Source organism: Ambystoma mexicanum, chromosome 1p (assembly GCF_040938575.1).
Source record: "Ambystoma mexicanum isolate Mex_15411 chromosome 1p, UKY_AmexF1_1, whole genome shotgun sequence".
Classification (NCBI taxonomy): Eukaryota; Metazoa; Chordata; class Amphibia; order Caudata; family Ambystomatidae; genus Ambystoma; species Ambystoma mexicanum.
Genome location: NC_090921.1, coordinates 1,140,314,036 through 1,140,341,690, shown reverse-complemented (window position 1 = coordinate 1,140,341,690; position 27,655 = coordinate 1,140,314,036).

Sequence of the window (27,655 nt, the reverse complement as noted above, 5' to 3'; positions counted from 1 at the left end):
GCTTTACGTCTACTTTCTACAAGGCATACAGTGGAGTTCTCACTCTATTTCTAGCAAAACCTTTCAACAAAATCCTCAAAATGAGCAAGGCCCCAGAGACATTCACACAAGACAGAATAATAATCCTCCCAAAAGAAGCTAGAGATAAAAACAGAATACAGTTCTTATGGCCCAATATTTCTGATTAATGTAGATGCCAAGATTTATGCAAGTGTGCTTGTGGAGAGACCCAGTAAAGTCCTGCCTAGGCTTGTCCATAGGGATCAGGTTACATATATAAAAAGACAACAAGGTGGAGACAATATTCAAAAAACCCGAGAGCTGATATCGAGCGTAGACGATAGTGACAAAAACCCCACCCTGATTTCAATTGATGCCGAAAAAGCATTTGACATGGTTGAATGGCCTTTCATGTAAGCAGCATTGCAGAAGGCAGGCCTTGATCCAGAATAGATCGCAGGTGCCAAAGCACTTTAGAGAAAAACAACTGCAAGAGTGGTGGTTAACGGAGTAGCATCACAAGAATGTACCCTAAATCAGGGAACTCGGCAAGGCTGACCACTTTCACTGCTGCCCTGGTCTTAAAAGCCCTAGATCGGCCCAATCATTTAAAGGAGGACATAAGAGGCGTGCAAATGTTTGGAAAGGAATACAAGCTCGCCCTGTTTGCTGATGAGGTTTTAGCATATATCACACACCTGGAAACATCTGTGCCGGCTCCTTTAGCACCTTATCTGGTTTCCAGATACATTTGAATAAAACTATGGTCCCCTCTTTGTTGCAGGGTCCTTCACAACCCTCACGATTCTTGACTGACTATGGGATTCAGATGGGATCAAACGGCATCAGATAACTAGGGTTAACTATAATGAGATTGTTTGGTGACTGGCATTAGGGGGCAAAATCACCAAAGATTTACAGAAATGTTGTAAAGCTATGCTTTTGTGTGCAGCAAGATTCGTGACAGTAATAATGAACATCCGACCGCGGCTGCTTTTCTTGTTTCAATCTTTACCAGACCCAATACCAGTCACCTTTAATGGCGAAATAAAATGTACACTGTTATCATTTTCATGGGCAGGCAAAAGCCCTTTTGTAGCAGACAATAGCATGATATTGCCGAAAGAAAATGGTGGCATGGGCTATCCGGATAGCTATGAATATTTCAGAGCTTTGAAATTTAGGGTCTTGCTAGAGCACTTATGGGACAACACAGAAAAGCAGTGGGTGCATTTAGAAAATGGTATATTTGCCCCAGTGACCCTGAGGGAATGGCTATGGGTTCCCTAGAGGTGCTTGCCACACTGGATACCAATGCACCCCATTCTCTTGGTTCTCTGGTCCCTGCGGTAGAACTCTAAAGACATGGATAACATCATAACGTGACTTTCACCTCTTAGCTGGATCTGGGCATCCCCATCAGGGACCTTATGGCAGACCCTAAGTGCTTTCAATCATACTAGTGAGAGCGGGACAGCTGTGGAAAGATGGTATCCTCCTGACTAAAGAGTATCTAGAGCAGGCCTTACACACAGGAACAATAACAGCATTGATATATTTGCAACTAAAGAGCATCTTGCTAGATCAACAATGGGATACGTGGTTGCTATGTCCGTTGACACTCTTTGAACAAACACTCAACTCCCACCACGGATCCAAAGGGCTTGTCTCCAAATTGTACACTTCCCTTCTAGAGAGGGGTCACCTAATCACACCTAATACAGACACACTGGGTGAAAGCCCTGGGGCTGCAGGAAGATACAGAAGTGTGGAAAACAATGTATAGGGCAGTATGGTCATCCACAATAGCTGTTCAATATAAAATGCACACCAGAAGATTGTTATTTCAATGGCACCCAACCCCTCATAGACTTTCTAAAATGTATCCTGGAGTGAGTCTCAATGGCTGGAGGAACTCTACCACTGTCTGCGATTATTGGCATATGTGGTGGCAATGCCCTTTTAGTACAACACTATTGGAAGGAAGACCTGGGATGGATAGATGCGATAGATGGGATACACCGAGAGCGAACCCCCTTGCTAATTTTATTTGGGCTAGAAACCAGGGATAATGGCTATGCATTGTTGCTGCACATGCCGAGGAATCTGTTATTGATGGCATTGACTCAATTCATATAAAAATAGGGATGAATGCAGAGTCTATCATCATCGTCCTTATAGTCCTTATAGTATATCGCCCACCATCCATAAAAGTAAATTTAGCGGAGGCTATTAGTACTCATTGCCTCAGTTGAAACCTGTATCCCAGTTTATAATTATCGGTGAGTTTAATTATTGGCTAGGCATTGACACAGACCTGTCCGCTAAGGAACTTCAACAGTCATTAGGCAATCTTGGATTTGCACAGCACATGTTAACTCCCACCCATGAATTGGGTCATGCTCTCGACTGGTTGGCAGTACTTAACACTACCTGAAGTGATGTAAGTACTAGTATTTGTCCCTGGTCTGATAATTGTTCGTGTGCACTTCTTATTAACTGTGCCATTCCCAGTGAAAACAATGATTAAGCAACCTAGCAATATGTCACGGAATTTAAAACGCATTACGGTTGAAAACATTGAATCTCTGTTTTAACAAGTCCTTGAACTTTCCAACAGAAATGTCCTCACAGACCATGGCTGCTGCCTAAATCAATAATCTATCTAGCATATCAGAGAAGCTTGCACTGTTGAGGCAAGAAAAGCTAAATAAAGAGGATAACAAAAGTAAGGCCTGGTTCTCTGAAGAAATTAGAAACCAAAAAACTGCATCTATTAAAGCATTCTTTGCATGGAAACAGGAACCCAAACCTGACCTTTTAGCAACCTATAAGAATATAGTAAGAGATTATAAAAACGTCATTTCGAAGCTAAAAGAAACTTCCATAATAATCGCATCAGTAATGCCAAGTCAGACACTAAGGAAATATTTAAGATCCTGAAAGAACAGGAGATAACTTCCGCTCCTCTAGGGCCCCTAACAAAAAACGATAAACACTGGTGTCAACTTATTCAAGATGGACTCCAAAACAAGCTGCATAATATTCGGACAGCAATGCTTGAGAAAAAGAAGACTTTATCAACATCCTCTGTCAAGGAACCAACTAAAGTCCATCCTTGTGACCCAGCAGTTCCGCTGTTCAATTTTCACCCAATATCAGATATTGAATTAACCAAAATCATTGAACAGATTAAATCCTCTCATTGCAGGGGAGATGCATATTCATCCATGATAATTAAAACCTGTACCCCTCGCCTTCTCACAGCAGTTTGTATTTTTATAAATGCCTCTTTGAAGGAGGGTAAGGTACCTGATGATCTAAAACAAAGAATGGTTACTCCTATTCTCAAGAAACCAGGGCTGGTCAGGGATAACCCTCTCAATTTTCGTCCTATATAAAAAATGCTGTTTCTACTTAAAATACTGGACCGTCTTTCCTACAGTCAGATTGCGGAGCATTTGGACCTGCATCCCATTCTTCACTCCCATCAGTCTGGATTTAGGAAACAATTTGGCACAGAGGTTCCTGGAGCTGAAATCCAAACTTCTAGCTCATATGGATAAGATTGTGCTATCTCTTGTCATCTCTTTAGACCAATCAGCGGCACTCAATTTAATCGAACACACCATCTTGAATTCTGGACTAAGGGAGGTTGCTAACCTTTCAGACACTGCAGCATCTTGGATCGCCTCTTTTCTCGAGCATAGAGGCAGTAGAGTTTGTTCTGATATAGCAGAAGCAACACCAGTCCCACTACTCTATGATGTCCCACAGGAGGCAAGCATCTTGCCATGTCTGTATAACCTCTTCATGGCTCCCTTCTTCTTTATGTTAGAAGAGGAGGGGTCGTGTTTTCAGATTTTTCAGATGATACTCAATGTGTAGTCTCTTTAACCAGCTTCCATGAGCAGGACGAGTTGGAAGTTAACAGAATCTTTACCCTAATCAAAAAGTGGATGTTGGACAACTATCTGGCCCTTAACAGGAGTGAGACGGAACTTATTATCGTAGGCAGTCCACATGCTCAGAGCAAACTTAATCAATCTTCTGTTTACCTAAGAAGGGACAAATTCGATCTCTCCGCGGCCAGCATAGCTCTTTCAGTTAGGGTCTTTGTGTACCTGATTCAGATTCTCCTCTATCTGGGTGTCCTTTTCATGTCTCTATGTATAACTTGTCCGGGCCTTCATGCCTGCGGGTCTATAGTGTGCATTATAAATGCTATGTAATGTAATGTTATCCGAGGCACTGGTTTATCTCCCGATGTATTGGATGTGAAGCTTCCTCCCTACAAAGCTTGAATGGTTAAATAAAGCCCACGAGATAGATAGATGGAAAACCTTACAGCCGCTGTATTGGAATCCCAGGCACATGTGGATATCGAGTGGCTCCCCTTTTTAGAGTTCTATAGGAGCGAGGGGCCAGGGAAAGGGAATGTTAGAGATTGAAAAAACAATGTGGAATAAGAAAGTGTACAGAGACCCGGAACTGATTCGATGGAGGTAAAACTAGAGATCAACGTGAGGGTAGGGCTCACCTAGGCACTGATGGACTACACTTTGATGAGATGGGGAAGGATTATTCTAGTTATTTCCTGCAAACACGGTGACACTGAGAGGGTGGGAAAGGGGGCAGGAGTGCCGAAGAGTGGGAGGGTTTATAGGTTGAGTGGTGAGCCAACGAGAGCCATTATGTCGACAACTTGAATTACGAGCTATTTCTTTTTGTTGCCTTTTATTGCCGGTGATTTGAGACTCTGCGCTGTTTATTGTTATTGTATTTGTGTGGTTCTAACTTAAACTACAATAAAATGCAATTTTCGCAACAACAAAAATATTTCTTGTAAATCAAGTTCCTCGTGTTCTGTTCTCTTCCCCTCAAGTTATTTGGTAACTTGACTACAGGAACGCAGTGCAAAAGCAGGCGCAGAAAGAGACGTATTCCAGAGGAGCCCATTGGTTTTACGCCAGCGTGTTAATGTCATGCTGGCATCAAACCAAGTGCTATTTGAAGGCCGATAGGGAATACGCGGCTGAAACATAAATCCCATGCATTGCCCACAGTGCACCTCCAAATAGAGCTGGAATTCCCCAAAGGGTAAAAGCAAGGGCGAATCTCCTGGCGCCTTGATTTCACATCATAATTTAACACTCGAGGAATTAGAAAAGGCCTCCTTTGTGTCCCTGCGCCTCTGTTCCCTGATCTTCAGAAATGCCCATTTGCATGAAGGCTTCTGTTTGTGCCTTGCACTATGTGGACGAGTTCCACAGACCATGGGTTTTTTCCAGTGAAGAAGACCTCCATACGGCTTGGACTTGGGTCCTTCCCCCAGCCTTGCAGCCAGTCTACAAAGCTTTATTTCATTCATAGCTCGCCTGTGTGCTTGGGGACAGTTATAATGTATGGATGCAAATAACCAAAGCACGGCTGCAGTGTGTTTGTTCAATTCCAAAAGATATGTGCTTAATGTCGGAGAGGAGGGTGCAGGAACCCCGTTTAGGATAGGCGGTGGATGTAGTGGCTTTCACTCATTATGTTGGTGCCTCCATGGTGGGCAAATGACTCATCATTTGCCCACCATGGAGGCACCAACATAATCATTTGCCCACCATGGAGGCACCAATATAATGAGTGAAAACCACTACATCCAGCGCCTATCCTAAACGGGGTTCGAGAACCCTCCTCTCCTATCTCAATACACAGGACTTTGGGAGCATTGTCCCACAGGAACCCTGGAACAGCAGCAGGAGCAAGTACAAAACCCACAACCAGACTAGCGCAGGGATCCGTTATTCCTTAAAGCTCCCCTCCTCTACCTCTATGTGCTTCATGTGTACCTCATTTGTGTAAAGGACGCCCACGTAATTCAGAAGTATATCTGCAGAAGTTGTTTTAAGGGGAGTTTCAGGATGGCACCAGAGAAGATGCAAGGGAAAGACAAGTAACACCTGTATTTAGAGCACCTGTGCGCCTCAGTGGGCCATCTGGGTGCAAATAACTGATGTTTATTGCCACTGAATAAACTCAATGGTACTCATGTTGGTAACCTCAGAAGGATGAAGGAATGAGCATGCCTGCTATTATCCAACCTGTGACCGTGAGGTCACACGCAGATCCTTGGAGGGATGCATTCATCCACTGAGCAACAGAGCCATGTACAACTGATATGTGATCTTATCGAACACCATTGCAGAGTGGTAAATTTCATCGTGGAAAATGATATTTTTTTCTTTCATTTGGGTGGATACCCACCATGCCCCCTGTTTTTTAACACTTAAACACCTCCCCAACCCACCCTGAACCATTTTAAGCCCTTTACCCCACTACCCTTTATTTATTCAATTAATGGTCGCTCTGTTTTTCTGTGTTTTCGTGCACTCTGAATTATTATTATTTTTTTCACTTAAATTTTATTGAACATTTTCCAAACACATGTTTCAGATCAACAAACCATAGACCAACAATGGCCTCAGAAAACACAACGTACACCACTGTTCTTTAAACCTCTGTCTACTTCCTACCTTCGCTGTAATTAGGACCTTATAAAGTTTAGACAGGGACCCTCTCCTCGATGAGGATTCAACAATGATGTTTTCAAACGGCGTTAGGGGCCGGGCCAACCTCTCCCTCCACCGGCTATCTGTCAACATCCCCTTCACTGGAATAAACAAGATCTCTCATCTTTTTGGGGTGAACTTGTACATCTTCGATGTAAGACCAGTAGGTCCTCATCTCATCTCTTGAATGTTCCAGCATCACTTGTAGCTGAGCAGCTTTGTGGTAAAGCCTGAAGTACGGTAAACCAAAACCTCCATACGCTCTTGGGAGCGTCAGGGTCCCATGTTTGATCCTTGCCTTTTTCCCCTTCCATATTAAGTGCTGGACCGCTAAATGAAGGGATCTAAAAAAGGACCTCGGAATGGCGATCGGGAGGGAAGAGAAGAGGTAAAGAAGCCTGGGCAAGATGTTCATCGAGACTGATACCATACAACCAAACCACAAAAGGGTTAAGGGGGCCCAGCGACGCAAATCAGACTTTATCATGGCTAGGATGGGAGGATAATTTACTTTGAAAAGAAGGGATAAGTCTCTTGAGAGTAGAACGCCCAAATATGACGTAGCCTTACGCTCGACTCTAATGCCTCCCCAGGACTCCCTCCCCTCAACTTCCGCCTCGGCACTACCCATCGGCATCAAACATGACTTCCCCGGGTTGACTTTCAGCCCTGAAAAGCAGCCAAACTCTCTGATTAAATCCATGAGGTTAGCAACTGAGGGCTGAAGGTTGGTCAAGTACGCTAGGACGTCATCAGCAAAGAGGGAGAGCTTAAACTCAAGATCCTCACATCGGACACCCATGATCCATTGATGTTCCCTTATGGCTATCACCAGCGGCTCCATCGCCAGTGCGTAGAGAAGGGGCGAAAGCGGACAAACCTGACGGGTCCCCCTGGAAGGCAAGAGTAAGGCCGAAACCGTCTCATTCACTGCCACTCTGGCCAAAGGGCCATTGTAAAATGCTGATATCCAGCCACAGAACCTAGCCCCTAGGTCCATCCTCTGCAGGACCCTACCCATATAAGCCCACTCAACCCGGTCAAAGGCCTTCTCTGAGTCCAAAGACAACAGATATGCCTCCTCACCTGTAACCGCCACCTCGTGCATCAGGTCCAATGATTTCCTAATGTTGTCTACCGCCTGCCTTCCTGGAATAAAGCCCACCTGATCGCTGTGCACCAGAGAAGGGAGAAGTGGGGCCAACCTATGAGCCAGGAGCTTGGCCAACACCTTCACCTCTGTGTTGAGAAGGGAAATGGGACGGTAGGATTGGCACTGTTTTGGGTCCTTTTCTTCCTTCGGGATAACCACAATGCGGGCTGAAAGCATTGACTGGGGGAGACGGCCTGACTCTAAAACCCTGTTGAAGAGCCTAGCAAGGAAGGGAGCTAGGATGAGTCGAAACGATTTGTAAAAGAAAGCCGTGAACCCATCGTCCCCCGGTGTCGTACCCGACTTCATTGAGCTAATTGTATCAATTACTTGGGTAAATGGTCCCTCCAACGGATCAGATTTCTCAGTGGGCAGACGAGGAATCGAAATGGAATTCAAGAACCTATCTATGTTGGCCCCATCCCCATCATATTCTGAGTGATACAGCCGCTCGTAATATAGACGGCACTGCTCCGCAATCCCTGGGTCGTCCCTACAGCATGCCCCACCCGGAAGGGTCAGCGACTCCACCCTCTTATTATTTCTAAGTTCCCAAAGCCTCCAGGCAAGAATCTTGTCAGCCTTCTCACCCCTCTCCATATACCTCTGTTTAAGGAAGGAACGCTTCCTCTCCGTTTGCAGAGAGGCGAGTTTCGCCTTTAATTGTTGAAGCTCGGTCCACTTGCCTGGGAACATTTGAAACCTAAGTTTGTCCCTTGGTTGCAAGGCCTTGATTTTGTTCCTGAGCAGCCTCTCCTTCCTGCATCTCTCCCGCTTTCTCGCCGCCCCTAATCCTATGAGAACTCCCCTAATTGTGGCCTTAAAAGCCTCCCACACACCCACTGTCCCCACCTGCCCATCATCATTGATTTCGAAAAACTCCTTAATGGAGGCAAGGATGGACTGGAACAGCTCTTTGTCCTTCAACAGGAGATTGTTGCAGGTCCATCTCCCTGGACCAGGGACTCGCCTCGGCAGCCCCAACTGGACCTTGACTAAGTCGTGGTCTGACCACTGGGTCACTTCCACCTCCGCGATGCCCCTACAGATTGTCTTATCGACTAGAATATAATCTATTCCGGAAAAAGACAAATGGGCTCTAGAGAAATATGTAAATCATAGGTCCTGGTTCCACCGGGCCAAATGAGAGTCATGTATCCCCAATTCATCATTAGTGCTCTGAAATGAAGTCGCCAGATGTCTCTGGGTCAAAATATCTGCACAGGGACGCTCGGACCTCCTATCTCGGTCCGGGTCCAGGACCATATTAAAATCTCCTCCCACTTCAAGGGCACCTTCAGTAAAAGACATAATTTTAGACTTAATTTCCAACCAAAAGCGATCCTGGGTTTCGTTGGGAGTGTAGACAGAGACTAGGGTTACCTTAGACCCTCTCACTTCCCCCTTGACCATAATAAATTGACCCTCATGGTCCCTACTCTGGGCTTTTGGGGTGAACTGAACTTTTGACGAGACCACAATTGCCACCCCCCTCTTCTTAGCATGACAGGACGGATGAAAAACCCTCTGAATATTCCTGGCTTTCAGCGAGGGTTCCCCCCTCTCACTCAGTGGGTCTCTTGAAGATAGAGAAAGTCCAACTTCAACCTCATGAATTCCCTGACTAACAAGGAACGCTTCCGGAGGGAGTTAAGACCCCTTGCATTCAATGAGCCCAGAGTTAGCATTAGATCAGATTCAGCCATCAGGGGGACAGTAACTCAGCTCTATTTCACTCCGCGAGTAAAAACCCCTGAGACCTCTCCCTTGACCAATTCGCCACAGGCTCCCCACCAAACATTGCTCTCTCCAATGAACTGAAGATCCAAACGGTTGATACCAAGACTTACACCCGACAAAGGAACGAAATACCCCCCTCGATCCCCCTCCCTCCCTTTCCCTGAGCGCCTGGATTACCTGCGACATTGAACCTGACGCACGACCAGACCACCGAAGAACGCCTCCACCAGGGCAATTAACAACAATGCAAGCCCACAACATTCCGAGCCTCCCGGCATTGAGAACATATCGAACTGCAGCTACATCACCCATCCCCACCCCCCCCCCCCAAAAGCACCCACTCCAGATTGAACAGGATCCCCTTGCTTGGGATCGTGAAACCAGGCCACCCTTTCCCCCCCGACCTCGAGGGGGGCGGTGACCCCGGGAGAAAACCTTCAACCCCTTCAAGCCAAGTAAGAGCAACATAAGTACACGGGCAAGTCAGGTTGCTGGCTGCTCAGGAGATGACGGCGCCATGCTTCTGAACTTTCTATGGCCTCGAATCCGGCGCCTTTCCACAAAGTTGCTGACGTTGCGAGGCTCCGCTGAGGCTTCTCTCTATTGGGCTTTCCCTCCCTCGACGCTGGACCATCCAGGAACTCCTGGGTCACTTTCTGAATATCAACCTCAGTAACCAGAGAGTACTTGTAGCCTTCCACTTCAAACGAGGGGGAAAAAGGATGACCCCACCTGTACCTCACACCTTTGGACTGGAGCCATTTCATCAACAGGTTACAGAGACGCGTACGTGACAATGTGAGGGCCGATAAGTCTTAGTAGATTGAGACTTTGTAGCCCTCCCACTCAATGGGCCCCTTCCTCCGTGCCAGCTCCAGGATCTTGGCCTTCTCAGAGTAATAGTGAAATTTCGCCAGGATCGAACGGGGCCCTCTCACAAGTGCGCCCACCCTATGGGCCCTCTATTGTTGGCTTGTTGGTGTTCCCCTCATCAAAGAGCTTACTTATAACCACTTTCACTATTCTTACAATGTACGCTGACGTCTCTACATCACGCTCAGGAATACCCATAAATCTCAAGTTACAGCAACACTCCCTATTTTCTAAATCATCCAGTTTAAGGGCGACCTTCTCCTCTCTTCTCTCCAGTTCTGACAGGCACGCATTGAGTTGGGCCTCGAGGTTGTCAACTGAAGATTGGTTGGCCTCAAGGGCTTGGACTCTGTCGTCTACAGAATCAATCTTTTTGTCCAATGAGTCCAGTCTTTTACTAACATCGGCTCTAAATCCGCCAATCTCTTCCAGCAATGCCGCCATAGTACTACTCATTGATTGGGGCTCCATGACATCTGGATAGTTGCTGTTGGACATTGTATAGCTTTCCTTTGCCTCCCCTGGGGAACCGCAAAACCTTTGCAGAGATTTCGCCCAGTCCATTGGAGGGTTGGAGGAGAGACTACGCGGAAGCTTCCAAGGCCTCTAGGCACTCCAGCAACCCACCTTCACCCTCGCTTCCAGCACAGTGACAAAGGGCATGGACTGGACAGAAATCAGAGAGACAACCACACAGCCAGGGGCAGGTTTTACCAATGCAGGGTAATGCGACTGATGGACGAGCAGGACTCTTGGGGCGACAATGAGGGTACCGCTCACCTGGCCCACCCCTCAAATTAGTAGCCAGATCAGCCAGCGAGAAAATTGAGGCACTTCTGGAGATAAGCAAACGGACCAGCAATGGATAGGGCTCTTGAGTCCTCTGCACCGGCTGGGAAGAACAATCCAATCACTGGCCCAGCTCCTAATTCCCAGCCAAGGACTAAGGCCACCACCGTTCAGGGAAAAGCAATTGGGGCAGAGAGCCAGAAGGAGATCAAATAAGTGCTCAACTGCCCATGGCCATGGTCCCCATAAAGATGGGGCAGCAGGAGACCTTCCTCCACCACAATGTGTCAGCCCTCCTGGACACCTCAAGGAACATCCACTCCACAAAGCTCTCCCGCGACGGAGGGGGGGGCCCACCCCACCCCCCCCCCCGCGAACACCAACCTTCACCCTAATGCTAGGGCGGGGTGAGCACCGATACCACCACTTCATGCTTTCTTCTGTCTGGCTCACTCCAGGGACAGCAGCAAACCAGAGCTCCCGCACCCCTCCTCCTCCTCCTCATAGGTGTGCAGACTGCACAACTCCTTTGGGGGCCTCCGTTGCCCGCCTGTGGCCGTCCACCCTCCAGGGTACACGGCGCTCTGGGCACAGAAAAGGAGCGGGCTCTGCAGCCTTTAGCTACGACCAGCGCGACTCCAACATCCCTCGCATCCATCACGCCACCTCAAACAGCAGTTCCTAGGGGGAAGGGGACGGGGTGGGCGCAGTCAGGACGGACCTCCGCAGGCGAGCAGGGCCCACTGCTGCCAGCTCAGGCAGCCCAGCTCCAGATCCTCTCTCCCCTGCACAACCACGGGGAACTGGAACTTCAGGGGGTGGGGGGATGGGACAAGCACAGTCCGAGGCCCCGGGCGGGAGACAAGCAACCGTTGCACCACGGGTGGCGGGAACTGGGCCTCCCGCTGCTTCTCCGGCCCGACCACGAAGCACTTTTCCCAGTGAACTCGCCACCGCCGGCCCCTGGGTTTTCGCTGAACCAGAGCCCGGTGGGTTACCTCATCCGTCGGGGTGCCAGCCTTGCTGAGTAGGGGATTCTGGGGGGGCTCAGACACCCGAAAAACACAGCCCTGGGAGGCGAGCAGCAGAGGTGCTTCAGCACATCTTGGCACCCCCTGGTGGCTCCCCACTCTGAAATAATTTTTTGAACCCTTAAAACGCCACCTCAACCCCATCCTGACCTCTTTTAAGCCCTTTACCCCACTACCCTTTATTTATTCAATTAATGGTCGCTGCGTTTTTCTGTGTTTTTGTCCACTCTGAAATTTACCACTTTGTTTTGCTTCAGATATTTTGACTGGATACCATGCACAACCAACCTAATTTTATGTTTTAATACATTTTTTAAACCTGTTTGTGCATTTAACCTGCAGCCATTTCCTTGAGAAGAAAGTTGTGTAGAAAAGAGTACCCAAGTGTTCCATTATTCCCAGATTTGTGCTGGAAGAAAAATTTGCTGAATACCATATGTTTGTTGAAAGAAAACAAAATGTTTCAGATCGATTTTTCAAAGTCTGCATATTTCCATCCTTTACACAATATGCACAATAAGCACATCTAGCGATAGGAAACAGTTATCAATCATCATTGCGTGTAACCCCTCACATCCTTATTTGGGTGACACATCGAGTTCCATTGAGTGATAATACAAATACAGCACTTAGAAGCAAGAGGAATCTGGGATGAAGAGCTTATAACAGAACCCAAATTATTATGCTACCTGTATGTGACCTCCCAAAGCTTGCAGATCCCCATAGGTCTGCAACCTTTGGCTCTCCAGATGTTTTGGACTACAACTCCCTCCAGCCCTAGCCAGCTTAGTCAATGATAAGAGATCATGGGAGTGGTAGTCCAAAACTCTGGTGAGCCACAGGTTGCAGACCCCTGCTAGCCAGTCAAAGGAAACCAATAGGCATAGATGTCAATTAAGCACGTGGTGTTTTATCTGGAAAACGCTGGCTTTTGGGATGCTCTTTCATTGGTAGGTTGTGGAGTAGCCAGCACGGTGCCACTGTGCCACGCCTATCCAATGGTCGCTGTCAAACAGTAACCCGAAGGCGTCCTCATATGACAGAGAAGGATGAGGAAAACTGGTGAACACATAAAAAAAACCAACGACAAGCTCTAATGAACTCCTATCTCGCAGGGTTCCTATTGCCGTGAAAGGCCTCCTCCCCAGGACCCGGCGCTCTAGACACGGCGTTCCCAGAGCACTTTAATCGATGTTCCCGACTCCCGCCCCGCCGGGCCCGCACTGTACTGTAGGCGTCAGGCCTGCTCTTTAAAGAATATTTACGACATCATTACACGATGAATAATCGCCGCCGATCAATAAGAGAAATGGAGCTTTAGCTTTTGGGAGCAGACGCCCGTCACTGAAAACGCGCCACGCAGCCCGCCCGAGAGTCTGGGGGAGCCTCGGAACGTCCGCGCGCGGTACCGCTCATAGAACTAATGAAGCTCGAGCCCACGGGCCGTGCCGTTTCTATGGTGATCGAAATTCCATCTCCAAAGGTACAAATTAACACAATTAATGGCCTGGCGAAAGGTCGGCTCTGTGGGCACCTTCTGCTGCCGAGTGTGAAGCCGTGGACATAAGAGGCCCTCAGCAGTCCAAGAAATGAAGAAATGTCTCTTTTTGAAAGGGAGCCGCGGACCAAGAAATTACCAATGGGCCATTTTTTCAAACGAAGCTGCAGTCCGAGAAATTCAGAAATGCCGTTCTTTTAAAGGAGAAATGTGGCCATTTTTAGTACAAACATTCAGATTGCTAAGCTGGTGTGGTCCTGGGCGACAACTCCACAAATGTGTTGGTGACGACCAGCCAGAAATGTCAAGTCACCAAAATGGACGGGAGTGCTGGGGGAGTCCATGTGATTAAAGCACCCGGGAACACAGACCAAATCAGCTTCACACGAACACAGCCTTCATTGCAGGTCCACTTTTGAAACTGTTGGCTGGCGCCTCATTTGTTAACCTGTCCCCGGACCTTGCCACTAATTCCCAGCTTCTTCCCACTGCACCTCTTGTTGTGGGCATGATATTATAGCAAATACAATGTTATGCATTGCTGTTCTTGATGAATTGGAATGTGGAACAAAGAACTGCATGACCAATGGAATGTTGGAGGCTTGGGGAGTACCCACTCCCAATGCTGTACCATGCAAGCCCCCTCTTCAGTGTCCGCTCTCGGCTCTCCTGCCTCTAGCTGCCACCAGGTGTCCGTGCCATTGAAATGGAAGAGGGACTCTGCTTGGCTGTTTTGGTTCTTTTTTTATTCACATAGAGAATCTGAGTGTCGAGATTCAGCATCTGATGTTTTCCAGCTGTTACCTCACCCTCAGAACCCCTGCTATTTGCCCGCAGCTTCTAAGAGAGCTAATGTCTCTTCCTCTGCCATATCGGGTGGACATGGCTTGTGATAAAGGCCATTGCGGTGCTCTGGGCCATTTCCATCATGGCAATCTTTCCCTTCTCCCTCACTCATGCTGCACGCCATCTTTCATGTGCAGTTTCTAGACAATCTTTCGAATGTCCCCATACCTCAAACCCTGCACTGCAACCGTGCCCCAAATGTAGACACACATTTCAATAGAAACGAAATCTGGCTTTATTATCTAGTAACTAAAGTACTTAAATGTAGTATGTAGACACTGCAAAGTAGACATTTCAGAAAAGAATTCGCTTTCATGATCTCATATGCATGTTCACTGCCGAAATTGCACTCTCCTAGATATTGAAACTGCAAACGATTTTTTTCTGTTGCATTATCGATTTTTCAATCATTTTGCTCTCAATTGAATGCATAACAAGAGCCAATAGCCTCATTTTAAATTCACTGAATCCCCTCTCATCTATAAGCAACAACAGATAGATTCTTTGTATGATAAGTATGTTACAACAAAGAAAACATTTTCACAGGTTCACAATCCATGTTTCCTGGCTTTTCCAGTACTACACTAGCCTAGTAAACGTGAGTGTGGTTTCATTTTTCATTAGCAGATACTATGAACTGAATCACTTCCAGGGACTACTAATTGTGTCAGCTTAGACCAGTGAAATTAAATGTTTGCCCAGATTCACAAAGTTTAATTCAGTGGCAATTTAGGCCCTTGACCACATATCTAACCCACTCTAGTTAGTACCGAAATGTATCACTGTTTTTCTTTCCAGGGATAACATAACATTTTGTATCATAGAGAGAACTTCAAAAGTCAACGAATCACATAATAAATCAACCTGACAAAATATGAAACATTATAGAAACCTGTTGAGCAAAAGGAGTATGAGTAGATTTTTTTTCTCCATTTGTAAATGAAAGGTAATAAACAGATCAAGCATCTATGTATGGAGGCCTGCTTAAGTCTGGATTTGGGTTTGGAGCTCATAGGCACGTGTCCTCTGTGATCTACAGAGCAAGCTTTCAGAGGAGCTGCAATCATGATGTTCCTTAAGTAGGCTGCCATGGTTCTGAGATTTCCTTCACAGCCTTCAGTGTCTGAGGTGGGCAGCATCACTCGTGCAAAGGTGAGTGACAACCAGTGCCGTTTTTATGGGAGGGAAACAAGGGCACTTGCCCCGGCCCCCACCTTCAAGGGGTGGCCCACAATTCTGCCTGATCTAAAGAAGTCAGTTCCCATTGTTTAGCAAACCTAAACAGCACCCATCAGGATATTTCATGGTGTTTTGCTGAGCCTCTAAACCTATTGCCTGTCTGTTTTTGTCAAGTATATTCTGCTCTGATCAATTCCTCCTGTAATGCATTCTGTGTTCACTGTCCTATAACAATGATAATGATGTGTTATTTATATAGTGCCTTTAGCCAAAACACTTTACGGAGCACATATTTACATACAATATCACCCAAATGAAATGGTACTCATTTATCGACCTCGGATGGATGAAAGGCTGAGTTGGCCTTGCTGGGATTCAAACCTGCGACCTGCAGATCATACTCTGATCGCTGCAGCAAGCGCTCAACCCGCTGAGCTATCTTACCGGCATAGTAAGATATGCATAGTTTGTGTGTTCGCTAGGATACAGCTCCTATGCAATTTCACCTTTCTATGGTAATTATATTGATTAGGTGCAATAGTCAAAGTTGAAATGCATACTGATGCTGCTGGTTCACAAGTTAGCTCAGAGTGTGAAATACTCCTTGCAGAGATATGTGTTCATATGCAACGTTACAATTCTAAATTCCAGCAAGATCAACTCAGCTTTTCCTATGTTTGAAGTTGATAAACGTGAATGTATATGTATTTCGTGTTGTGGCATAATAGGTGCTATTATCAGCAATGTACCTGCGCCAAATAGTCCAGATAGTTATTGCTATGAAAAACGAACGGAGGATCAGTATAGTGAAGGTCTCAAAACTGGTGTGTTCAGATGGAGGCTTGTAAAACCTAGGCAGCCACCTCCAAGTAGTATAAAGTGTTAGTCAGAGAAATGATTAGGTATTCAAATACAAGACTGTGGAACTAACGCGTCCATGCTTGTAACCTGGCTCAGCCAGCAGACGATAAAGTGATCCTGGAGAAATCATCTTACATCACTGACATTACTGTTCTGCCTTCCTTGAAAAGGTTTGCCTTCTCACATGCTGCTGGCATTGTTTAGCCCATTACCTGATCTTTCTTTTTATATAGGCCATTCAGTGGAGGTGGTTCTAGACAGAAGAAAGCAGACCCTCTGTCAAGCATATTTTAAGGTTTACTCCTGCTCATTTGACACAAAAACGTTTTCTTTTATACAACTCAAAGTTTTTGAGTATGTTTATAAAAACAATTTCACAAGCCTGTGGGTGTATTTAAAGCTTTAAAATATAAATGAGAAACCCAGATGTAATATTTTAAGATCACAACAGATAGTATGCTGGTACTGATATGCTTCCCTTGATGATGGAGAAAATGAAGCTAGGATCATTCCCATTTTCCATTATACACTTCTATAACATTTTGCTTTTCAAAATTGTCATGTTAGGTCATGTGAGTTGTCTACTTTCCAAGTCAGTTCTATAACATGGGATTCTTTTAGAGCATGGAGTGTGCTAGAAGAGAAAGTGGTAAAGTGCAGAGATTGCAGAGTTGGATCAAATCCTAGCATCACCAACGTGTGATCCTGGGCATCTCATTTAATCTTGTATTGCCTAAAATGTCAACATTGCAAGTCCCTAAACCATTCAAAATGGTCAATTGAATCATCTTTAAAACAGCTTCTCTCATGGTTACACTGACTGTAGTGTTGCTTCCTCTATAATAACTGTGAGCATTGCTATATTGCACCCAACAGCCACTTCTTTCTTTGCTATCTAATGGACACTCTACTTGAAAACCATGCCCCTCTTCTAATCTCAGTCTGTCTGGCTCCGGACGCCTTTCGGGTGCTGCTAATCTTAATCCACTATCTATGGCACGGTATTTGTAGCTTTCTCCTTGCTTCCAGTTGGTCTCCTCTATCCATGCTTGAGCACATTTGCATTCTGTGGGGCAGCTCGTGAAAAGTGTCCTGTACCAATGCTAGAATCCAAGTACCCTTGTCATGGACTTCTGTTGGCCCAGAAATTCAGCTTATTTATTATTCTTATTACAGCAAGAACAAAGAGGGTAAGGGGACTAAGAGGGAGTACCCTCGAGTATATTGATTGCTTTAGGGCGACATTTCAAGCTTTGCGTGTTGTGATTGCAAAGAGGGGAGGCAAACAGCTATTCTGGATCCCTTCATTCAATTAGTTCGTACGAGGGTACCCCAAAGGTGTCTGTGCCCCGGGCCCTAAAAGTGCTTAAGATGGCCCTGGGGACAACCTGATGGTGTGAGGAGCTGGCCAGGTGGCCCCATGTAGAGCGAGACACTGCTGGAAAACGGGGCACCCATGCCTCGCCAAAAGCATAGGAAAGCATTTGCTAGAGAGAGAGCTTGCTGCTATGGTTTTAAGCCGGTGGAGGAACTCTCAGTCCAAAATGGCACTTGTGTCCTTGCTGAATGTTTGAAAGTACTGCTTTCCTTGTTTCTGACATTCACATTTTCCCTCGCACGCCCCTTATACACAAACCCACATAGTTGATAAAGTCTACTGCTACACCCTTATGCTTGAAAAAGCAGACTGCAACCACCTGGCTCCAAGATTCCTTCTTGCCTGTGAACATGTTGCTTTTAGAAAAAGATAGTGTGTGTGTCTCTTTTTTTGTGATTCCTTTAATTGGAAAGTAATCTTTCTGTCGGGCCACCAGGGCCTGCCCTTTCACTGTTCCTGCGCCACAAGCTCTGCGCACAAGCTGCTCCAGGGGAATGAAAAAGACCCAGAGAGGGACTTTCTATCACCTTGTTAAGCACTTAAGCGGCCAAAAGATCTAAAGTCCACACAATCAAGTAATGCAAACCACTGCACAATGTTCTCACCTAACATTGCAGCACACGCGCCTTTCTCAAAAAAGTAAAGTAGTATTCTTTTGCATATTTGTACAGTACTTCAATTTAGTTTAAAGCACTTGCGGACATAGCTTCATTTTATTTTTGTAAATCGCCTGTTTTTGTATCTTTTTGTTTTGTTTTGTCTTTGATCTGTGATATGAGAAGTTTTGTATAACACGCTTAATATCTATAGGTTTCGAAGTGCGGATCCGGGGATCAAACCTGTGTTGCTCCACGTCATCTTGCTTCCAAAGCGAGCACATTGCCCCTGAGCTATCCTCTCTCACTTTCTTTGTTCACAGCCTCATAAACTGGCTCAACACTTGTTCTCATCTGTTGGCTTATGTACGGGCACCATTCAGGGAAGAACGCTGCCACCACCTGTAGATTTATTGTAAGTTATTTCTGATCGAAATTGTCATCCCTGTTCATCAAATAAATTCAAATACTCCGAAACAGAGCTCTTAAGTGGCACCTTATTCAGCGCATGTCATTTTGCATTCCTGTGCAGTCGCAGTTTTCGTGCATATAAAATGTCAGCATGCAATATGATCCAAGCCTGAAAGCGAGGACTGGATGATTATTTCACGCCTCTCATTAGACAATCACAGGCATCTTTTCGTTGTCATTTCACACTGGCATGCATATTGCTATCCAGGTCTTCTGCTAAACTGGTTGCACTTTGTTTTCATGCCATTCGAGCACACTCAGCACGGCCTCTAATCGGAAGTGTGAGGTTCAAAGTGGGTTGGTATAACATTATGAAGGTATCTACTTTAAGCACACATTGAGGGGCTTTGAAATGCTAATGGCCTCTTCCAAGTCAGCTGCAAATTGACAGAGAAATTGGCTAATCCCATTTCTGTTTCCCTCGGTGCCTGCTGCAGCCTGCAATAAAATACAGGTCAAATGGACGGTTTAAAAGAAGCAAAGAAAAAAACAGGGAGCGCTTACTGGTTTACACTTCAAAAAGGCGAAATGTTCCACGTTTTCAGGGACGTGCGTAGCTCAGTGTAGTAAAAAGCCACCAGAGGGACTTAGCTGGCTCAGCCACTCTGGCCCTAGAACATTAATTATTTATGGGGATTGAGCCCAGTGCCTATGTCTACGGCCTCCCACTTTTCCCTGTGTTGCCCATCCTTCAAGACTCCTTCTGAAACAATGTCATCCTACAGGCCCACTGAGATATAGTGGCACAGGTGTTTGGAGTATTTATGCGTCCTTCAGTACTCACATGTATCTTGTGCGATTTAGGCGAACTCAATGTCACTAGGCCTAGTAAGATCATTGTCTTTGTCCTCCCTTTGTTTCCCCTCCCTTGCCTCGTTGCGCCTTGAAACACTTGTGTATAGGCGCGTTATAAATATCAAATCATATATCATGTCATATCATAATAAACCTGCAGAATTCCATTGCCCTTATGATCTCCTGTGAATGCTGGAGGACAAGGGCTTCCAGAGAGAGTTCCTTCACATTCAGCACCTCTTTACCAACTGCCATTCTAATGTCAGACTTCATTAACTTATCTACAGTAAACCACACATGGAGGTAGACCCTACCACATGCTGGGATCCGGGATTTGTTACTCTCGCCGAATTACGTCAAGAGAAAAACGTCCATACATATCCAAAAAATCACCTCTTTTCTCAAGCATATGACCACAAAGTCTAACTCAGCCGCACAGCCCACAACATAAGTCGTTTTCCATGGAAGATTCGGCCATGTGCCTGGGACTTGGTCCACAGTGAAAGAGTGTCGGAATGCTACAAGGCTTAGCTATCTAGATCATCGTATAACACTGATCTATCGAGGACATTGCCATTATGTCTCACTACCACCATGCACAAGTTCTTAAACCGGTCTCTATAGCGGTAAGTGCACTAAATGACCACAAATCCCTAACTAAATAAATACTTTAAACAATGAAAGTGGGCCTCAGTATGAGTCTGCCGGTCTGGAAATAAGGGTGCCGGTACTGTGGGATATATTGACCCACTCAGCTGTGCTTCACCACATCACTAAACTGCATTTGCGCAAGAAACAGCAAAATGGCTTTGCTGGCTCCTGTGCAAGCCAGTACCTTAAAACTGCGTTTTTGCAACAACCAAAAAGATGGCTGCATCATCCTGCCACACACACTTCAGGCAGGATGAAACGGGGGACACACTGCAGGAGCGTGCCAGTGTGCTCTGTAACATATAAATGGAATTAAGTCAAAAGGCAGCATTGCTTTGCTGAAAACCCAATATTCCTCTTCAAAATGAACCATTTTCACCCTTTAAAAATGCTGCTTTGGTGTTAAATCTATCCATTCATTCTGAAACCACTGTGATGGAAAAGGCCCTGCCATGCCCAGGATAATTCATTGTGCCTCAGAAAAACCGGACATAATTACTGAATGACAGGTCCTGTCAAAGTAGATTTGAAAGAAATCAACAAGAAACTTTACTATCACTCAACCGGGAACACATGCTCATTTTCTTTAAAATGTAGCAAACACCAGCTGTCTTCAAAGGAACTCCAACTATCTGAGCCTGGTCAGTTTCATATATCAGTGTTCAGATAAAACTCATGCTTACAACAAAATGACTTTAGCTGCAAAGACATTGTGGAAATCTAATGAAGCTGCCAAACCGAATTGAAGAAAGAAATATCAGCTTTTCACCATGTGTAAAAAAAATAGGCTTTTACAAAATAAAGAAAAAATGAATGTCTGTTTTTTTAAACAGTACACTGGTAAATAAAAGCTTCAACGTCTTTAGTAATATGACAGGGGTTGTTACTGGTGAGACTGTATCACATGTGCTATTTGATGCAACAGGCTTGTTGAATTCTGGATTTAAGATCAAAAAGAGAAGGATTTTAAAACCGGGGCGGTTGGAGTTGCAAAGTTGAAAAACAAGTTTCTGCTAAAAGGGAGGGCTATATCTCTCATAAGATCCTGGCAATCCCTTCATAATTATAGGGTGCAACAGACTTTCGTCGCTGCTGGTACCCAGGACAATGATGTTCCCAGGAAAGGAAGCTGGAGGTGTGAGAGACAATAAAAACTTCAATCAGGCTGAGGAACCCCCCACCCTGCTTGGAAGGAACTGTCAGTTGGTGTTAGCGGAAAAGAAAAAAAAGGATTCAGTGACTCCTATGTGTTTCTAAAGACTATTTTATAAGGAAACTTTAAAGACTTGTATCTCAGCAGCAAATGTTTGTAGAAATGTAGAATTTTCACAGTGTAAAAGTACATTTTCGGACTTTAGTTTAAAACTTGGTAGAATGTATCGACATAAAGGGGACAGAAAGGGTGATATACGTTGTATTACAAGAAAAGTATCCATGCTGCAATTGTACAATTTTGTACATACATTCCTCATGACAATCCCCACCCATGTATAAAGGTGTAAAATTTTGAGAAAGGTAAATCCCATTGAAAAGTGTAAAAAACTGGTAGAGGAGCAAAACCAGGCCACACGGACTGGAGGTTTGGATTGAAAGGTGATGCACAAAATATGTAACCTGTGTATCTGATTTGCTAAGAGGTTGCTACTGTATAAATATATGTTTGTGGAAACATTTGGTTTTAGTTCTAGTAATTATGGGAGGTTTCTGGACACTGTAAAAATCACCCCATGAACCTGACATCATTTTTCTGTAATCCATCCAGTGGAGAGCTAGGCAGAAACTCCAACCTTTGTCCAATAATGTTGTTAGAGGCGTGTGTAGTTAAGCCTGCCCAGTCGCATACTGTGATGATGTCACCAGGCATTATGAATAAGAGCCCCTGCCAACTCACAGGGACTCATCCTAATTTTCATGCACTGCATTCCTGTACCCGTCTTATATCCAGAGACCAGATCCCAACCACAAGGCCAAGCATTGCTGATCTTACTCGAGGGCCATTGCAACAGCCACACATTGCTGATCCTGCTCTAGCAAGGCCTACCATATTCAAAACCCACTAATCTCCCATTAACAAGGAGAAAGCTGTGATACCTTTGGAATCCGGATCCAACTTGGCTTGCTGCCACTTACTGCAAGCTGCTGCCATCCTACTACCCTGATGCCCTATCTTATCCAGTGGCCAGAAATGCTTCCCGGTAACCAGTCCATGCCCAGCTGATGCTGCCCCACTGGCTTTGTCCGGCTGTCCTTTGTTAGACCAGATCTGTGTGGTGACCAGAGCGCTGACTGTCCAAAATCCCAAAACTAAAAAGTGGACTGTGAGTATCAATAGGAGCCATAGAAAACCTAGTATACCTTGCCTTGCTTTGTTTCATCCAATCTCTAAACTATACTATTCTGTCCCTTATCTTATTAAAACTGTCACAATCATTCTTGCTACCCTGCTTTGATTTCTTATGCTAGCGCCATCTCCGTAGTAATTCTGCCTTGTGTCAATCCTGTATCAATCCTATTTTGAGTGATCGGACTGGTTACGCCAGGGTGGGCACTGGGGAACTAGGGTTGATTTTGCGGATCAATCCTGGAGCTTACTCTGTCCCTCTTTGGTATCCTAGCCTGAATGCTCTAGTATACAGTAAAACTGTTCTTGTCAAAACTGATTTCCTTTCCTTTTTCACCGCTTTATTTTCGTGAAAACGCACCTCACTCTATCTAATATAACTCACTCAATTTTCCAGATAGAGAACTAATTTCAGTCCCATCTTGTACCTATGATCCGTAGCTACACCCCAAGCCCAACCCAAAAACCGCATTGCGATTTACCATATTTCAACTGTTTTTTATTAAAAACCGGTTTGGTCATTTCAGGCGGGAATTACAAAAGTTCGCTAATTTTCTAACGTGTCATTTCCAAACATGTTTTAAAACTTGCCACTCATTTGCGAACTGTATGCTCTTGCTGATCCATTGCTTTTGATTGTTGGTACCTTTACATTGTTGCTTTAGTGAAAAACTGCATTTTATTTCAAGATTTTCACACACATTCAGTATTTCATTCATCCATTTCCAATTGTCGTTTTTAGCATTGCCAGGGTTTGAAATCTGTTTTTCTCTCTTGTTTGGGGAGGGAAGGTCGGATTTCAATTCAATTTCTTATCTGTCATTTCGGATTAGTTGCTGATTCTGTTTATCCATTTAGAATTGGTTATTTGTGGGTTGAGTGAACCTTGCAGGGGGAAATTCTAACTCAAGTTCTATCTTACCTAAAATCAAAAAGTGCTCCTATTCCCTGGTGTTTTGTAGATGTGTCAATAGAAGGTTAGACTAAGTGCATTGCTTACATTCCTGTTGTTTCTTATTACCCCATTGGTGTTTGCTGCCCATATTAAAAATGGTATGATTGCTTTTATTTGTCGATTGTGACCCGGGGTATTTGAAAAGGGTGTGTATGAGTGGTGTGTCATCTCAATATTGAATCTAAATTAACATAAGCATTTCAATTGCGCGCTGCATACTGGGCCGAGACTAAGGTGTGTGTCACGTGATTGAAATCCTTAACAAATTTGGGGGCTCGTGTCTGGATTTTGAGTTTGGTTACCGCCCGTGACAGTCTAACACAGCAAACTGACCTGCAGGGTATTGATACTTTGCGGGGTGGGAATACTGTGTTACACTGTACAAGCGCCTCCCAAAACAAATACTCCAAGACCAGGCCTGTCTGTAAAAGTAAAATTAAATCAACCCCGAAATAATTAATAAAGAAAGAACATTTCCAAAATGACTGTTCCAGTAGAAATCAGTATGGCTAGGGAGCACCCTCTGCACATGCTTTTTGTCAGAGGTGAGTGGCCAGAACAGGATGAAAATGTCTGGCTACAGGAAATCACGCAACAGGTCACTGCCATGAACCTGGATATATGGCAGGACAATGGCCTATTACACTAGGCTCCGAGTGAATTATACATGGCCCCAAAAATTAAAGAGGAGCAAAGCAAAATTGCCAGAATTGTGGCCTACCTATATATCCACATGGGAGTGTTACAGGAAAAGCATGTTGAAAACACAGTTCTGGCACAGAAACAAATTGAATAATTAGATAAAATCCAGACTGATCTAGATCTTGCGCAGAACAGGTAGTTACCCTACAAAATCAGATAGAAACATTGGAAGAGGAAAATAATAGATTAATGTTGAGAGACCTCCACTCTCAAGAGGAATTTGATCAGGAGCGCCAACCATCCAACACTATCAAAAAACAAAGAGATGACCTGGCGGAGCAGATGGGCACCCTAAATCAAGAGAAAGACAACCCTAGGCCAGGAAATAAGCAAGTTAAAAGCGAGTTAAAAACAGAGTTACAGGAAAGTAAGTTGGCCCTCCAGGAGCTAAATGAACTAAGAACAGAGCATGGAAAGCTACTGGAGCACGCCAGATGGGTAGAGGGTGCTCTGAAAGAGATCACCCAAGCCAAAGATACACAAAACCAGGAGATGCATTTCCTGCAACAGAAAATGTTTCAGTATTCCCAAAACATGCAAGAAGTGCAGAGAGACAATTATGCCCTCTGTGAAAAAATTGATGGGCTCCACCACCCATTCAATACCATGAACACTGCCAACTTCATGTCTGCTGGCTCACATGAGCCGGGAGCCGTAGGAATGGCAGAATTCAATAGGTTTGGTAAAATGGGACAGACAGATCAGCACCCCCCAGAAATTGATAGACGGGAGTCCCTGTACGGGTACCCAAATGTTAGGGCTGATATCTCTGACAAGGAAGACTCCTATGAGGGGAGGGTCAGGGAATTAGATCCACGAAGTGCCGTCTTCCAAGGGACGAGTTGGTTAAATTTGATGAGAAACTAAATGAAATAAGGCCAAAAAAGAGCATCCTGAAGACCTCTACCCAGTTAGGGCAGTGGGGGGGATGCTCCACAAACCTGGGAGCAGGGAAGAGTCCGAAAACTCTTCTGAGCACCACGGGAGTAGAGAAACTAGGCCCCAACATTCTGCGAGCCCTTCTCAAGCTTGCAGAATCCGGGAATGCCTAGAGGATCAAGAAGGGACCTCCAGTAGCAGCGCCTCTGAGTCTGAGAGCGAGTGGACTCGGGTGACTAAAACAAAGAAGACCAACAAACGTAAGAGAGTTATGAACAAAGATCCCATTAGGCAGATTAAGGCCATTAGGAGTTTCATAACTCCATACCATAAAAATGCAAAGTATTTGGTTTGGGAACACTTAGAACTATATGAGCAAATGATGGACACTTTTCATATGAAGGACAGCCAGAATTGCATAGAATATGTAAAATGGACCTTCTCCCCTGAATACTATAGCTTCTTTGCAGGACTGGGGGAACAGAACCACTCCAGATGGTCCACCTAAAGGGCGGCCATCTTGAAATATTTTTCTGCTCACAGAAACCCCCAAGAGGCCTGCAAGTCGGCCTACAATCTGCAGTGCAGGGAAGGTCAGGCCCCCCAAGAATTTGTGCAGGAGCTCAAACGCGCTTTTGCACAAACAACCAGGAGGGTGCGCACAGATAGTCAGGAGTTCATCACCACCTTCTTTCATGCACTCCCAAAATACATAATGATCCAGCTGGTGAGGCCCTTTCATGAGAAAAGATCGCTGGACTGGGTCATAGAGCAGGCGACCCACATTTATGAGGTCCAAAAACCTGCAGACAACAAAAATCCAAACAAAAAGCCCAAACCAGCCAACACCCCTGCTGCTGCTAAGGTGGCGGAGGTGAAGGTTGCCACCATTTTAGATCTGGAGATGGGGGGGGGGCCTAAAAATATACCTGTACCAAATCAACCCAATCAAAGACCCAGAAGGCCCTCGGGCTAATCCCATACAGGTGGTAGTCAGGGAGGTAATCCCACAAATGGGATCCCTATGTCCCCTGATTACATCAGCCCTCGATTAAAGGGTAACCGACCCATCCTGGGGTAGGTATGGACTCCCCCAGCCCAATGGGGGGTCAAACCAGGTAGGTACCACCCCAGGAAACTTCCCTCCTAACTTTCTACAGGAGTGCAGTAATCCCCCAAATGCCGGGTTGAGTTTCTTTCCCCGGTACCCACAAAACCCCAACTTGCAGGACAACCCTCCTTTCTTTCCCAGCTTTCAGGAGCTCAGACAGCCCAATCCGGGAGAGGGGAAGCCAAGGGTGGAGGGTTACCAAAATTCTCAATACCCAGGGTACTATGGGAGAAGGGATAGTTACCCTTCCCGTGATTCACCTAGGGTTGACCAGAGAGCCACGTACCAGCCAGAACGGGTGTCACAACTGGAGCGCCAGGTCCAGAAGCTATCACAGGAGGTGGGTTGCATGTTGAGGGCTCAACAGAACCCTTAGATGAACATGGCGGCTCAGAACACCACAAACCAAGGGTCTGGTACTCCAGAACAATGAGGGGGTGAGAACCCCAACAAGTCACCGGTTCCAGAGATGGAGGGACGGGGGTAGGGAGGTGTAAAGCCCTAGAAGAAGCTTCCTTCCTCACTCGTGAAAAACCCCTGGATACCCAGGAACCGCAGCAAAAATCTCTTGCCCCCGAAAGTCTGCAATCCAGGGAACAGAGGGTGGGTATGAGAAATAAAGAACCCCAAAATGGCCCTTTTGTGGAGGAAGTCAGTGTCCTCCAATTTGAAGGGGAAGAATCCTTAGAGGATTCTGGAAAAAAAGATCTTCTCCTTCAAGGACCCAGGGAACTCCTCCCAAAGAAAAATGGGTCCCAAGACATCCATATGAAGTCTGGGTGGATGTGGGGACTGAGTCAGAATCACCCATCATTGAACCCCAGGATGAGCATCAAGGAAACCAAACTGTCCAAACCAATTCTGGCAACGGCCTCCAAAAAGGGGGGGGAGGGGCAGCCCAGAAACAGAGAAAGGGGAGCCCAAAACGCCCCAAATATCCAAATGTCACATTTTTCCTTCAGATCCCCATGCTACAACACAGAATTATGCCCAAACTACCCCTGTGTCAGAGTTAAAAATAAGGAAATTGACCACCAAATTTGGCAAAAATGCACATTACCTTTGTCTACTTGAGCAGAAGGAAGGTAGATTTTATGCCCCGGTCCAGGTGCAAGGGCAGCGTACATTTTCGGTACTGGTGGACACTGGATCCCAAGCCACCCTTCTGTCAAAGAGAGCCTTTGATCAGCTGAATTCAGGAAGGGGGAGAGATACCAGATCACTCTCACTCCTCTTCCTGGACAAC